This window comes from Sprattus sprattus (genome assembly GCF_963457725.1).
Source record: "Sprattus sprattus genome assembly, chromosome: 1".
NCBI classification, from domain to species: domain Eukaryota; kingdom Metazoa; phylum Chordata; class Actinopteri; order Clupeiformes; family Clupeidae; genus Sprattus; species Sprattus sprattus.
In genome coordinates, this window is record NC_137920.1 from 49,079,390 (window position 1) to 49,093,143 (window position 13,754).

Genomic DNA, 13,754 nt, shown 5'->3' on the forward strand with positions numbered 1-13,754 from the left:
ATAGGCTAAACCACAATCTGGAGAAAATCACAGAAAAGACGGTAAGCACTGAGGCAAAGATCTGATTGTGGTGTCAAATATTTAACTTTTCATAAAATCCTCCCTGTTGTGATTTACACACCCTATCTCAACCTTAAGAGTAAGACTTATTTTGTTGGCTGTCAATGATTGTCTTATTGAAATGTAGTTCTGAATGGTAGTTGTATAAAGAATAAGTGAATGAATACCGTATAATAAGATAAAATGTGCAGTTTGCAAAGTAAGGCAAGGCAATTGTGCAACTCAATGTGCTTTACATAACAGGAAAGACATTCACTCAACAATGCTCTGAATCGTTTATTTTAGTTATTTCATCTAATTCATATCGATCGGCCAGTTACATCAGGACACCACATATCAGAGACTACCAAGTCCAGCTTTGCGCTCGCTGTTCTGCCAGTGTTATAATCGCCCAGATGTGCTGCCAATACAGTCATCAAGAAAGTCATCGTTGAATACTCAAACTCCGCGTAGTGACTGAGATCGCTAGAATTGCTCATGTGCAAAGTTAACAATAATCAACTATTTATCGTTGATAGCTATGCTAGTTACTATCTACGTCCTCCACTGGATTTTATGTTAGCTAACCGGAGCCTAAAATAAGGCCTACAATATTCTGGTTGACCTGAACAATAAACAACAAACCAAGTGGATTGGATATATAAAAAGTCGTATGGATAACCTTTATTCACATACACATATTTCCCAGAAACAAGCTTGCCATAACCGATCTAGCATGGGAACCGCTGCTCTCTGACTGAAATACACTCAAAACAAGCCCTGCCAGAAGTTCGGCACATGCGCAGAACACATGGAACGTAGCACATGGATATGGATGTGGATGTCCCCGCCCCGTCCCGCAGGCTGCATCCAGTCATTATTGTCAGTACACGGCACGTCTACTGTCCCTGGGAACCGGAAATGCTCAAATTCAGCGATTTTGATAATAAAAATGCTCGAAATGATCGGAATCATGCAGAAATGACACTCGTAACACAGATAACTAGAGAAATATGAATATTTATTTTATAATACATAAATATATATGATTATTATAATTGAAAAAAATATATTTTTTTAATATTTTTTTTTTTTACTTTTCAAAATGACAGGTGAGGCTCTGCCTCCCCTGCCTCCTATGACTGCACGTCCCTGGTGTACCGTGAGGCGGAATGTGGTAGTTCGGGGGAATGCTCAGCCACTGATGAATGAAACCGGGGGTTCAGTTACTCCATACTGGGGTGTGCACTATAGAAGGGGCCTGGGGAACTCTATGGGGGAGGGTCAACTTGTGATGTTATCTAAACCAGTGGTTCCCAACCTTTTTTCTCAGGGACCCATATTTTTACCATTGTAAGCTTTGGTGACCCAACCCCCCCGCCCCCGGAAAAAAACGTTTAGGCCTACATCCTTCACATTTGCGCTTTATTAGGCTACATTTCAAGAATTCAACATAAAATGAACTTCAGTATTACTCAAGTATTCAAGAATTCAACATAAAATGAACTTCAGTATTACTGCTCAAATGACACAGACCAATAAGAAAAAACCCTTGAAATTAGGCTTCCACATAAACTTCAGATAGGTTAATAGGCTATTTGTAAAAAACATGTTTCTTCAAAAATAATATAGGCCTACTTCCATATGAGAGCAGCAATAACACAGAAAATGGGAATAACTTAAAAAATAAAATTCAAATAATAGCACGTAAATTTCACTGTTTTCCTTCATCACTTACATTTAACTATTGTAAACACTTAGGCAGGCAACAACAAACTGAGTAGGCCTAATCATTTGTAAAATTACCACAGTTTTAATTTCACAGTGTTCACAGTTTTTTTTTTTTAAATCTCCTTTTCATTTGACTGTGCACAAACAGGCAACCTAGGCCAGGCAACCTTTTAATGAGAGCTCTGCCACTGTATTTCCTGAGCCAGTGCACATCCAGTCTGTTGCGTGCCTTTGTTTTGATGGTGACCAGAGCGCTGAAAGCCGTCTCTGACAGGTACGTTGTGGCGAATGGCAAGATGAATCTGGTGATCGCATGCTTAGCCAGCCTCGGAGCGACTCCTGGTCCTTTTGCCAACCAAAACTGCTTGAATCCATGCTCATCATAGAATCGCTTGCAGACGGAATTGGACTTTATATCCATGAGCTCATCCTCAGCCTGGAGGTGCGCCACATCATCTTCTTTTGCGAGAAATGGGTCCATCACCCATGTGTCTTTTGAGACAAGTTCATGAATATCCGAAAAGCGGGAATGCATCTCTTCTTGAAGTCGATCCATATGGCAGGTGAATTGTCTGGTCAAAGCATCAGGTAACACCTCACCTGATTGTTGTAGTAGCAAAGGAAAATGTTGTACTTTGCGCACAAACGCATCCACTGCTTCTTTGCACTCAATGACGGTGCCTTCTGCGCCCTGCATACGTTTGTTTGCCTCGTTGAACAGACTGAATATATCAGCAAGATATGCAGTCTTGATTAGAAACTCGTCTTTCATTTCTTCTGCCAATTTCTTCTGGTTGTGAACGGCCAAGAATTCCTGTATTTGGTCTTTCAGTTCCATGAATCTCGTCAGCACTTTCCCCCGGGAAAGCCAGCGAACTTCGGTGTGAAGTAGGAGAGTCTGGTGCGTCTCGTCTTCACACAGCTGTGCAAAGATTCTCCTGTTGAGCGGGCGAGCTTTTATAAAGTTCACTATTTTGACCACTGTCTTTAATGTTTCGTTCAGGTCTTCGCAGAGATGTTTGCCTGCCAGTGCGTGCCTGTGTACCATGCAGTGAAACACCAAGCAGTGCGGGGCCTTCTCTTTCTAACGGCTATTGAAGCCCTTATTTTTCCCCATCATTGAGGCGGCTCCATCAGTGCAGCATGCCACTATATTTTTGTAGGGTATGTTGTGGCTTGTGAGGTACGTGTCAACTGCACTAAAAATATCCTCTCCTCTTGTGGTGGTTTTCAGATGTACAGACATAAGAATGTCCTGTTTTACCTCGGTCACCTCGATGTATTGTGCGTAAACGATGAGGATTGCTTCCTCGGCCACAGTGGTGGTTTCATCCAGCTGGATGGAAAAGGGGCCGGTCTTCAGTTTTTCGACTAGTGTGTTCTCGACGTTCCCTGCCATCCTGTCGATTCTATCTTTCACTGTGTTGTTGGACAGTGGCACAGTCTTAAATTTGTTGGCCACCTGCGGTCCACACATTCTCTCTGTCATTTTAATGCACGCAGGTTTAATCAGTGTTTCGCCAGCGGTGTGTGGCTTTTTGTCTTTGGCAATTAGAAGAGAACAGTCAAAAGATGCCAATGTTGCCTGCCTGTGGTCGCTTCCAGCCCTCAACAAACTGTCTTTAATGTTCTGTGGCCTGTTAGCAACAAGAAGCTCTTTTTTTCTTAGAAAAAACTCCTTCGGTTTTCCCACCGTATCCGGATGTTTTGTGGTCTGGTGTCGCTTTAACTTGCAGGGCTTCAAACTTTCGTTCGCTAGTTTGTCACGGCAAAATATACATTCAGCTCGAACTTTATCCATGGCTTCTATGAATCCATACTCTATAAAACTTTCTTGGTACCCCCTCTTTTTCTTTTTGACACATTCCTCCGCTCTCTCTCCTACCTGTGGCGTAGCCATCTTTCCCTCTCTCAGTAAGTCGCAGCGCACGCACGAGAGAGAGTCACATGATACGCTCGGTTTCCTGCGAAAACTCATTTTAGTTTATCATTTTATTCCTAAATTTGTCTTTGTTCAAAAACAGAATAAAGGCTAAATGTAGCACTTAAATTTGGTTACTTCTATGCATATATTAAATGCTTTGCCATTTATTCAACATGTCTATATCATGGTAGGCTATTCAAATTAAACCCCTCAAAATCAAGAGGGCCTCGCGACCCCCCGTGGATCTTTGGCGACCCATAAGTTGGTCGCGACCCATAAGTTGGGTCGCTACCCATAGGTTGGGAACCACTGATCTAAACAAGCGGACAGAGAACCAATGCTAAAGGTTCTGATTGAGGGCAAAGCAGTCACATTTGTAAGGCATTTGGGGTGGATCCGGAGAGTCTGCTGAGAAAGTTGTGACCAGGAAGGAACCCATTGTTCTCAAGGATGCTTTGAACTCTATCTGTGTTAGGATAATGAACTCAGTGCTGGGGGGCAAGGATCGGTTTATGGGGCCACTCACAAAAGGTTGAGCATATGGTTTGCATAATAATCGACACCTCTCCCTGGCAAGGAGCCTTATCTCACACACCCTGTGGATTCAACTGTTCTCTGGGAGTTTTCACGTACCCAGATCACAGCTTGAGACAAGGGGCTGAAGAGGAGAAGGGTTAAAATAGAATGGAAGAGTGCAAAGTAATTTTGGTATGATGTTTGGACTTATTTTAATGGTATCAGTCTGAGTGGAAACATGGTCTCAATCCTAGAAGTGTACATATTAGTTAGAAGATAGATCACAAAGATCTGATCCAGGTGGGATCTGTGAAAAGTCAGAAAGGCTTTGAGCCAAGGAGGTTACACCCCTTCCTGGCTGAGGGGGTCCTTCTCCCCCCTCTTGGTTTCGGGCAGTAAAGGGGGGTAAATATCATGAATAACCAGTTGTCTTAAGTTTAATTATTAAGCAATAGAATGGGTATTTAAAGGGAGGGTAGAGATGAGTCAAAGGTCATCTGCATCAGAGACCCGCACGTTTTCGTGTGTAGACGACGTCAAGCAGCCTGGTATGTTCGTGTCCTCTTACTTGTTATTGGGTCTTGTAAGATTTTTTTTTTCATATTACAGACGATAGGTATACAATTAAATGAGTTGGAGATCAGCCTACCAAACCCGGTATTTATATGCATTCGAAATACGGAGCTAAGACTGAGCTCCTCAAAGAGTGGGGTCAGACAAGAAATGGAGTCAGATAAGAGGTATTAATAAAGAGAGATGTTTTAATAAACTGTTACATTTTCAGCAAATCCAAGCGAGAGAAGAATTCACTCAAAACCTTCCAGACGACCCGGTCCCTTTTTTGGTCCAGGAAAACCTCGTTTTACACATTCATTTTAGATCCTGGATCAACTTATACTTGTGTGGGGTCTGCAGATGCCCAACATCTTCCCCGGTCTAGCACAGGAAGAGTAGCAAAGATAATAGGATACTCAGGACAAGTACAAATAATACCATTTTCTGCTCCAGTGTTAATTGAAGTGAGTGGGAAGAAAGTAAGGATGCCAATATTGATGTCAGATCATACTCCTATAAATTTGTTAGGGCGAGACGTATTGTGTCGCATGGGAGTCCAAATTGAGTGCACCCCAAATGGACTTTCTTTGACTGACCAGACACCACGCCCCACCATGGTTCACCAAACAATTGCCACATCACAAATCAAACAGGTTTATTGGATACATTTTCTGGAAATGGGGTGGAAGAACAAGCTTTTTAGTGAATGGGGAACTTTTATACATGACAGATATCCTGCTCTCAGGGAACCCCGGTGTCCATTACATTGTACTGTGATGTTATGTGAGGCTTCATGTACAGATGAATGTCAGGAAAAGGATGCAAAATGGAGAGTAGCGCTGCGGGAGAAAGAGCAAATCTGGCTTCACGCGCAGTGTGTGGTCACAGGACCAGAGGGAGTTGGAGTGCAGGTGAAATTAGGCAACAAAAAAATTATGAAACCGTTTATGATGTGTCTAACGCAACACCACATGTTACACTTAAGGTAGGCCCAGGATTCAGGACAAGAGATGTAGGCAAGATGATGAAAAGAGCCAAAACCAGTGTCTGGGTGGCCTCAGAAGTCTCAGAGAGAGAAGGAGTGAGAATGTCAGTGGACAATACCCTGATGCAGAGAAGACACTTAACAGGGGAACCTCAGATAGTGGAAATAAGTGATGAGGAGGAGTACACAGCAGCCTGTCCCCATGGAAATCCATACTGTATGATAAGTAAGGGGGGAGTGGGGTATAGATGTTGGCATGTTGAGTCACACAGGCCTTTGACAAAAGATGAGTTTTTATTTTTTGGTTTGAAGATAAATACATAGTACGGATGAGGAAATGAAATATAGACATGTTGAAGTGGAGAGAGATACATAGAAAATGGATAGATAGATAAAAAAAAGACAAGTAGATTGTGGAAAGTTTCGAAGTTTCAAGTATTCTTAGTTATACAGTTTGGTGGAGAATGACAGAGAGAAGGGGTCAGTGAAACTTAGAAGAAGGCCAGTTTGAGTATGGAGTCAAATGGCTTATATTTAAAGATCTGCATGAGGAATTGTTTTGGTTTTGTGTTAACTTCTCAAAAGTATATGTAAATACGGTATGTGGTTTTAAGTGTCTCTTACAGGCTTGGCTGTAATGTTTACAATAAGTGGTTTTGGTTGAGGAACAGAAATGGCATCAAAGGAAGGTATACTACGGATAATTGTACTTTCAGTGTGTGATGGGCAAGAGGAAGGAATGCCATGCCCTGTTAGGTTTATGTTTACTAGTGATACATCTTGGTATTGAGTAGGGTTGATGTAGTATACAGATTGTGAACACCAATATAAGTCCTTTTGTTATTATTATGTGACTAAGGGGGGGCAGCCTTAATGTTTTGATAAGCCACGTGTTCAGGATGTCTTGCAAAACAGTGTCCTCAGCAATTCAGTTATAGTCAAGCTTAGTAGTAAATGATATTGTGTATATATGTGATGACATTAGGTCAGGGGAATAGACCAAGCGTATTTCAAAGTGGGTTAAAATGCAGGCTTGGTAAATGATGGACTTACTATTGTGGCCACATGGTAATTCCATACATGTTATCTGCCTTGTTTATTTGCACACACTTTTAGTTTTAAGTGTGTAAGGGGGGAGGATACAGAAAATTAGATTTATGGGCTTTTGGTCATTTTATTTATGGGAAGTTTTGGAAAATAACATTTGCATAATGCTATGTTTGTAGCATCTTTAATCAGAGAAAAGGAGTACCGATAAAACTTTTGGGTAATATTTTACAATGGAAGGTGTAATTGTATAGGTAGTTATGTACTACATAGATATGAAAAGGTATTGGAGATATGGATGGATTCATATGATGGATTGAGGAATGCCTGAGGACAGGACCAAAACTGAGAGAGGGTAAGTATATTTTTAATATGTGACATTGTTATGTTTTAAGCATTACAGCAATGATTTTAGTATAACAAAAAAGAATATATGAAGCATGAAATAAACGTACTGAAAATGTTGGCAATCATATAACACACTTTTAGAGCATGTTTAGAGGGCGTGTGGAAATTATGTGTATCTGTTGTTTCTAATTTTTTGAGATTACATATACACAGGTGGACGCATATGGACTGGTCCAGTCAGGAGACTGGGTATAGGTGAAGGTTTTAAACAAAAAGAGCTTCCAGCCAATGGTGGTGAGCAGTCAAGGTTCTAATGTGTAATATTGTACTAACTTTTTGTAAAATTTCAGGAACCTCAATTTATAGTATCAGGGTTAGAATGGGGAGCATTCTGTTGCAGCAGCTTGACCTGGGCGAGGTGCTGTTAGTTCATGGAAATGCTGCAGTGAATGGATGCTTCTTACCGTAGGGGGAAGGGAACTGATGCAACGCATAACATGGTTATAGAAGTGGTGTGTTGTGGTCTTCCCTGTTTTAAATTCCTTGCAGTATGAGCAATAACCTCTAGGTTCACTTATATTACTGTGATATTTGAAAAGGACGATAATAAAGTTGGTCTAACAATGTTATATGCAAAAGATAAGGCTTTGGAAATGTTACAGGTATTGTGCAGCTCAGAACAAGATGGGTCAGGAGGCAAACATGACTCCAACGGTGACGTGTTGGAACTGGGTGACCAGACCACATAAATCCTGGATTAAAAATTAAAAAACAAATAACACGTCAGGGTTAAGTGCTGGCCCTGCCTTGCCAGCAGGATGGTCGTGGGTGAAAACTCAGCCATAACCTCTGCCCTTCGACGGCTTACAGAAGCTGAAGATTTCGCACACCGGTAGTTATACAATATACACTGAATACATACACTGGACAATTCATAGACTGATGGGATTGTGGTTAGTACGCTGTAGTTTTATATAATGGGATCACATATGTTGTTTACATAGGGGGGTTCGGTATTGTTAGAGTAGTTGCCGTTCTGTGTAAGAAGACTTCTCCAGGAAAATTGTCTGGGGATGATTGATTGCATTGTATTGCTATAATGATTTTTGAATGATGAAGTGTTTTAGAAAATTAAAGATTTACAAATATAATGGTACGATATTCTAATTGTGTCTGTAAGATCCGGGATAAGGACAGTTATATGCCTCTTACAAGATTTATTGAAGTATACGTATGTGTTGTCACATGAACTATGTTTTTGCTTTTTATATGCTTTCACATGTTGTACACCATATTATGTGCCTTAACCATTCGGGACTGACCCGATGGTCTTTCATAATTGTTGAATGTGTGTTAATCTGGAGGAACAATAATATGTTATATTGGAGTGTAATGGAATTTAGTATGATCACGTATTGATAGCTTAAATTTACAGATAAGGTTTAAAATAAGGTTAGCTATTGTTTTTGCTGTATAGACGTTAAGATGGGCTTTCATTTCTGCAAGTGTATTGATTGTGTGTACTTTCTATGATATCATAAAATATTTTGTGTGTCAATTAGACACATAGGGGGGATTATGTGGAATCTATTTTATGTTTAGATGAACATGGATTAACTCATCTGTCAAAGTCTCACTTAGGGAAGGCACACTAGTTGGGAAAACAGTGACTTAGCCATAGAAATGATTCACTGATGTTAGAGGGAGCAATAAAGTTACTACACAGGCACATTCCAAGAAACTTCCTGTTAGGAGGAGGTCTCACAGAATTTGGGGGAACCTGTCACGATACACCTAGGAGGTCTCAGGGGAGTTAGAGAAGAGGGAATAGTTAATTCTGATTGGTTTTGGCAAACAGCCAGATAGAACACACCCCACAATTTACAGGCCTTAAAATGGCCTGCAGACCATTCATACAATGAGATCGAGCTAATCCATGGACCATCTCCTTATTGTAGCTTATTGATTACAATAATAAACCTCCAGATTTCTACATCCAGCCTCCGGTCTTCTGATTGAAAGAAAAGGTGTAGTGAGATCTTATTCTCGCCACAACAAAAACTTTTGTTTGTACCCCACGTAGATCATTAACCCTTCAATGTATATACGACTCAATGAAATCGGTTGATATATGTAAATGCTAAAGTGCTTTTTAACCAGAAAAGCTGCAGCTCCAACGTTCACTTGCGTTTGTTTACAGGCAAGTCATCACAGCCTCAAGATGGCGGCGAGTTGGCACGTTGCAGCAACGTTCTTTAGTAGACAATACGGTGTCTATGTATATATGTCTATGTGTCGAACTGCCAAGTCCTTACTAGCTACCAATGGTTGAGCAGAGCTGCGCCAATCATTGAGCAATGTTCAGCATGCCTTTTGCTCAACAGGCCAATCAGGCTCAGGCTTGTCCGTGACGTCAAACTGAGTCGTCTCTATTTTAAATAAAAATGGCGGCCGCCGGTAAACGGTGAATCTGAGGCAGACTGGGAAGTTTTTAATGAAGTTTGTGAAACCAGGATAGGCCAGGTACAGATCATAGGAGAGGTCAATGACATGGCAAGGAGCTTGTCTGATGTGTTTTTAGCTGCAACTGCATCTGCAGTACCCAGATCCCAAGGGAGAGGTAGGAGAAGGATAGTGCCATGGTGGACCAAGGAGTGTACTGAGGCAATCAAAACACGCAACAAATCATTTAGGGCAGACATGGGCAAAGTACGGCCCTTTGGGCTTTTTAATCTGGCCCACCAAACTTGTCCAAATATTAGTATTATTAAATTAAATTTACCTTTTTCCTGTAATGCCCCCATTTCCCCGCTAGATGGCGCATGCATGTGTGGGCCAAATGCATGTGTGGGCCAAAGCTAGCTTTGTTTATTGTTTCCATGGTAACATGAGCCATCTCAGAATAATTTGCTTTTCTGTCGGCAATTAAGCAATATAGCACGAGTGGGAGTGGGGTAGGCTGTTTAGATGTTTCATGTTGAAATACTTACCCGTAAAGGAAAGCAGGAGATATGACCATAATAGCCCCTACCAGAATCAGAAAAGCAGCACAATATTTAAAAATCGACATGACAAAACTGGCAAGACATTTGATTGACTGATTTGCTAACTGAACAGGATAGAGTTAATTGCTTCAATGTTCTGTGTTAAAAAAAACTGTTCCGAGATAAGAGGGGACTATCATTGTATTGTATGTCGTTTTTTTTAGATGAGATAATTAAGCAATATAGCACGAGTGGGAGTGGGGTAGGTAAGGGATAATCCCACGGGTGGTGTTCGGCCGTAGCCACCGAGGCCGCCAGGCCGAGTGGCGTAGGCAACAACACCCGTGGGATTATCCCTTACCTACCCCACTCCCACGAGTGCTATATTGGTTTTATAAAACAATTCTACAGTCAACAAATTAACATTTCAACACGAAGTTATTTATTAAAAATGGTTTATTTCGCCATTGTTTCTCCGTAACAAAAAATAGTTCCATTGTCAACGTCTTGGTTTGGAATTTTGAATTAACGGTTATCATCAACGCAAATTTTTCATTGCGGAGTGATTTATTATTAGCTGTGAAAAGTCCCGTAACTGTTGGTATGTTGACGAATACCCTTTAGCATGGAACGTCTCTCGTCCAATCAGAAACAGCTAAATTATGCGATAGAACCCAATTGTTTTATAATTTCTGATATGCAGCACATGAAGGTAGGAGAACGGAGGGTAAAGAAAATGGTGCATGATCTTTGTCATGCATATTTTCAAATTGTGCACATGTAAAACAATATACAGGGAGTGTGGCAGGAAATTCAAAGCCTCACCAACTACAAAAACAGCAACAACAGCACTGTCCACGCTGATGCCTCACTGGCAGAGGAACTTAATAATTTCTTTGCCTGTTTCGAGGTCAACAGGCCCACCACAATTACACTGACTCCACCAACCCCCAGCATCCACACTCTCATCCTACAAGAACATGAGGTGAGATGTGTGCTCAAATCAGTGAGTACCAGAGAAGCCGCTGGCCCTGACGGAGTATCTGGAAAGGTACTCAATTCCTGTGCCAACCAACTCGCTGGGGTCTTCACCAAGATCTTCAACCTTTCGCTTACTCTAGCCACCATCCCATCCTGCCTAAAATCAGCTATCATCATCCCCGTCCCTAAGAAACCAGCCATCAACAGCCTAAATGACTATAGACCAATTGCACTTACATCTGTAATAATGAAGTGTTTCTCGCCACATCAAATTAACCCTTCCCCTCACATTCGACCCGCATCAGTTTGCTTACAGAGCAAACAGGTCCACTGAAGATGACGTAGCCCTCGACTCTGCACTGAGCTACCAGGAACTCCGTGGAACCTATATAAGAATGCTCTTCATTGACTACAGCTCAGCTTTTAATACTATCATCCCTGACATACTTGAAGCAAATGAACTGCACTAGGCCTCTCCCCCTCCATCTGCACCTTGATAAAGGACTTTCTCACAAACCGCCCACAAACTGTAAAACTCGGCACCCACCTCTCCTCCACCATCACGCTTAGCACTGGCTCTCCACAAGGCTGTGTACTGAGCCCTCTACTGTACTCCTTGTACACTCATGACTGTACTCCAACCCATCCCACCAACACCATCATTAAATTTGCTGATGACACCACTGTGATCGGGATCATAACATTAGACAACGAATCAGCTGACAGTGTGGTGCTCAGACAACAATCTTTCACTGAACACCACAAAAACTAAATAATTAATTCTGGACTACAGACGGCAAAGTGCAGATCCGGCCCCACTCTACATCAACGGGGACTGTGTGGAGAAGGTCCACTCCTTCAAGTTCTTACAGATGACCTCTCATGGTCTGCCAACACCTCAGTGACGGTCAAAAAAGCACAGCAGCTACTACACTTCCTGAGAGTACTCAGAAAAAACAACCTGGAGTGTAAACTGATGGTGGCCTTCTACCGCACCACTATCGAAAGTGTACTGACGTACTGCATCTCGGCGTGGTACTCTGGTTGCTCTGCAGCAGACAAAAGAGCCCTCCAAAGGGTCATCAACACAGCACAAAAGATCACTGGCTGCTCCCTGCCCTCCCTGGAATCCATTGCACGCTCCCGCTACCTTAGCAGGGCCAATAACATCTTAAAAGACTCCTCTCACCCAGGCCACCACCTGTTTACTCTCCTACCTTCAGGCAGACGGTACAGATCCTTTAAAGCAAGGACCACACGTCTTAGGAAGTTTTTTTCCCTACGGCCATCAGAACACTAAATACAGTCATGCACTAAACTTCAATTTATTGATTGACTGCAAGTCACACATACCATCTCTGTATTTCTGTATTTCTTATTCTGTGTACTGGTGTTGTATATATTGTATATAAGTATATATATTCTGTCATGCTGTGTGCTGTATATATTGTATGATAATATATACATAGGCACTTTAATATATTCCACGGCACTTTGTTGCACACTTAATATTTATATATATTTAATGCTATTCCTACCGTTTTTTAGATATGCAATATTGTTGTGTTATATGTTGTTGTTGTGTTATATGTTGTCCCTTGTCGCACCAACAGGAGAAGCACTCCAAATTTCGTTGTATGTAAATACAATGACAATAAAGGCTTTTCTATTCTATTCTATTCTATATATATATTTGAATGTTCATATTGTTAAGACCACATGGCTCGATGTGGAGGTAACATAAATGGGGAGACCACACAGAGTTAAGTTTTAAAGCAAACGATAATTTATTAACTGATTCAATGAAAATACTTACAAAAGGTCAGTAAATGAGCGGCAAGAGAAAGTAAAGTTCAATGTCGTGCAGATCAGCATAGTGTATGTGTAGGGGTTAAATGGAACAAAAGAGAGGACTAAAGAACCGGTGCTGCAGGCCCTCAGCAAACATAGACCATCCAAGAGGATCCCTTTCGAACTCACATCAGGAACTCTTTATATTGTCCCGCCAATCATCTGCCATCTAGCCACATATGCCAGACAAGACGGCTCCCCTTGTGGATCGGAGGGAGATGGACAGCCCAGTCATTTATAACCGGGTTTTAGTGAGGCACACCCAGCACGGCCAAGCCGGGCATGACAATATTTCACTGCTATAAAAAATATAGAAAGCAGGTGTTATATTTGTCTTCTCTGTCAGCAGTTTGATTCCTATGCTAGGCTATTTTGCAATCCCTATAGTGCATTGCAACGGTGTATGGAAATTACCGGTAGCTCCGCTAGCGCCTGCCCCCCCCCCCCCCCAAAAAAAAATTACGGGTTGAATATAAAAATCCAGTTCGACCATTTTTCACAATCGACGTCGTCGATTTTGTCGACTTATCGTTGCAGCTCTATGCCGCACAGAGCCTGCGTGGCTGCTCTAACCTGTTCATGTAAATAATGAAGAAGTTCAAGTGAGGTAATTGGTTTGGGCGCAGGCCTCAGATCACGTTACGACATGTTTTTGTATTGTTCATGTTCGTGCAATTTGTTGAATTGCCTTGCAAATAAATGCTTTGCTACCTGTTAAAGGCCAAATCCTTTCATGTGATGATTTTTACATGTCATTTATATTAGTTCACACAAACACTCCATCCATCTGTTC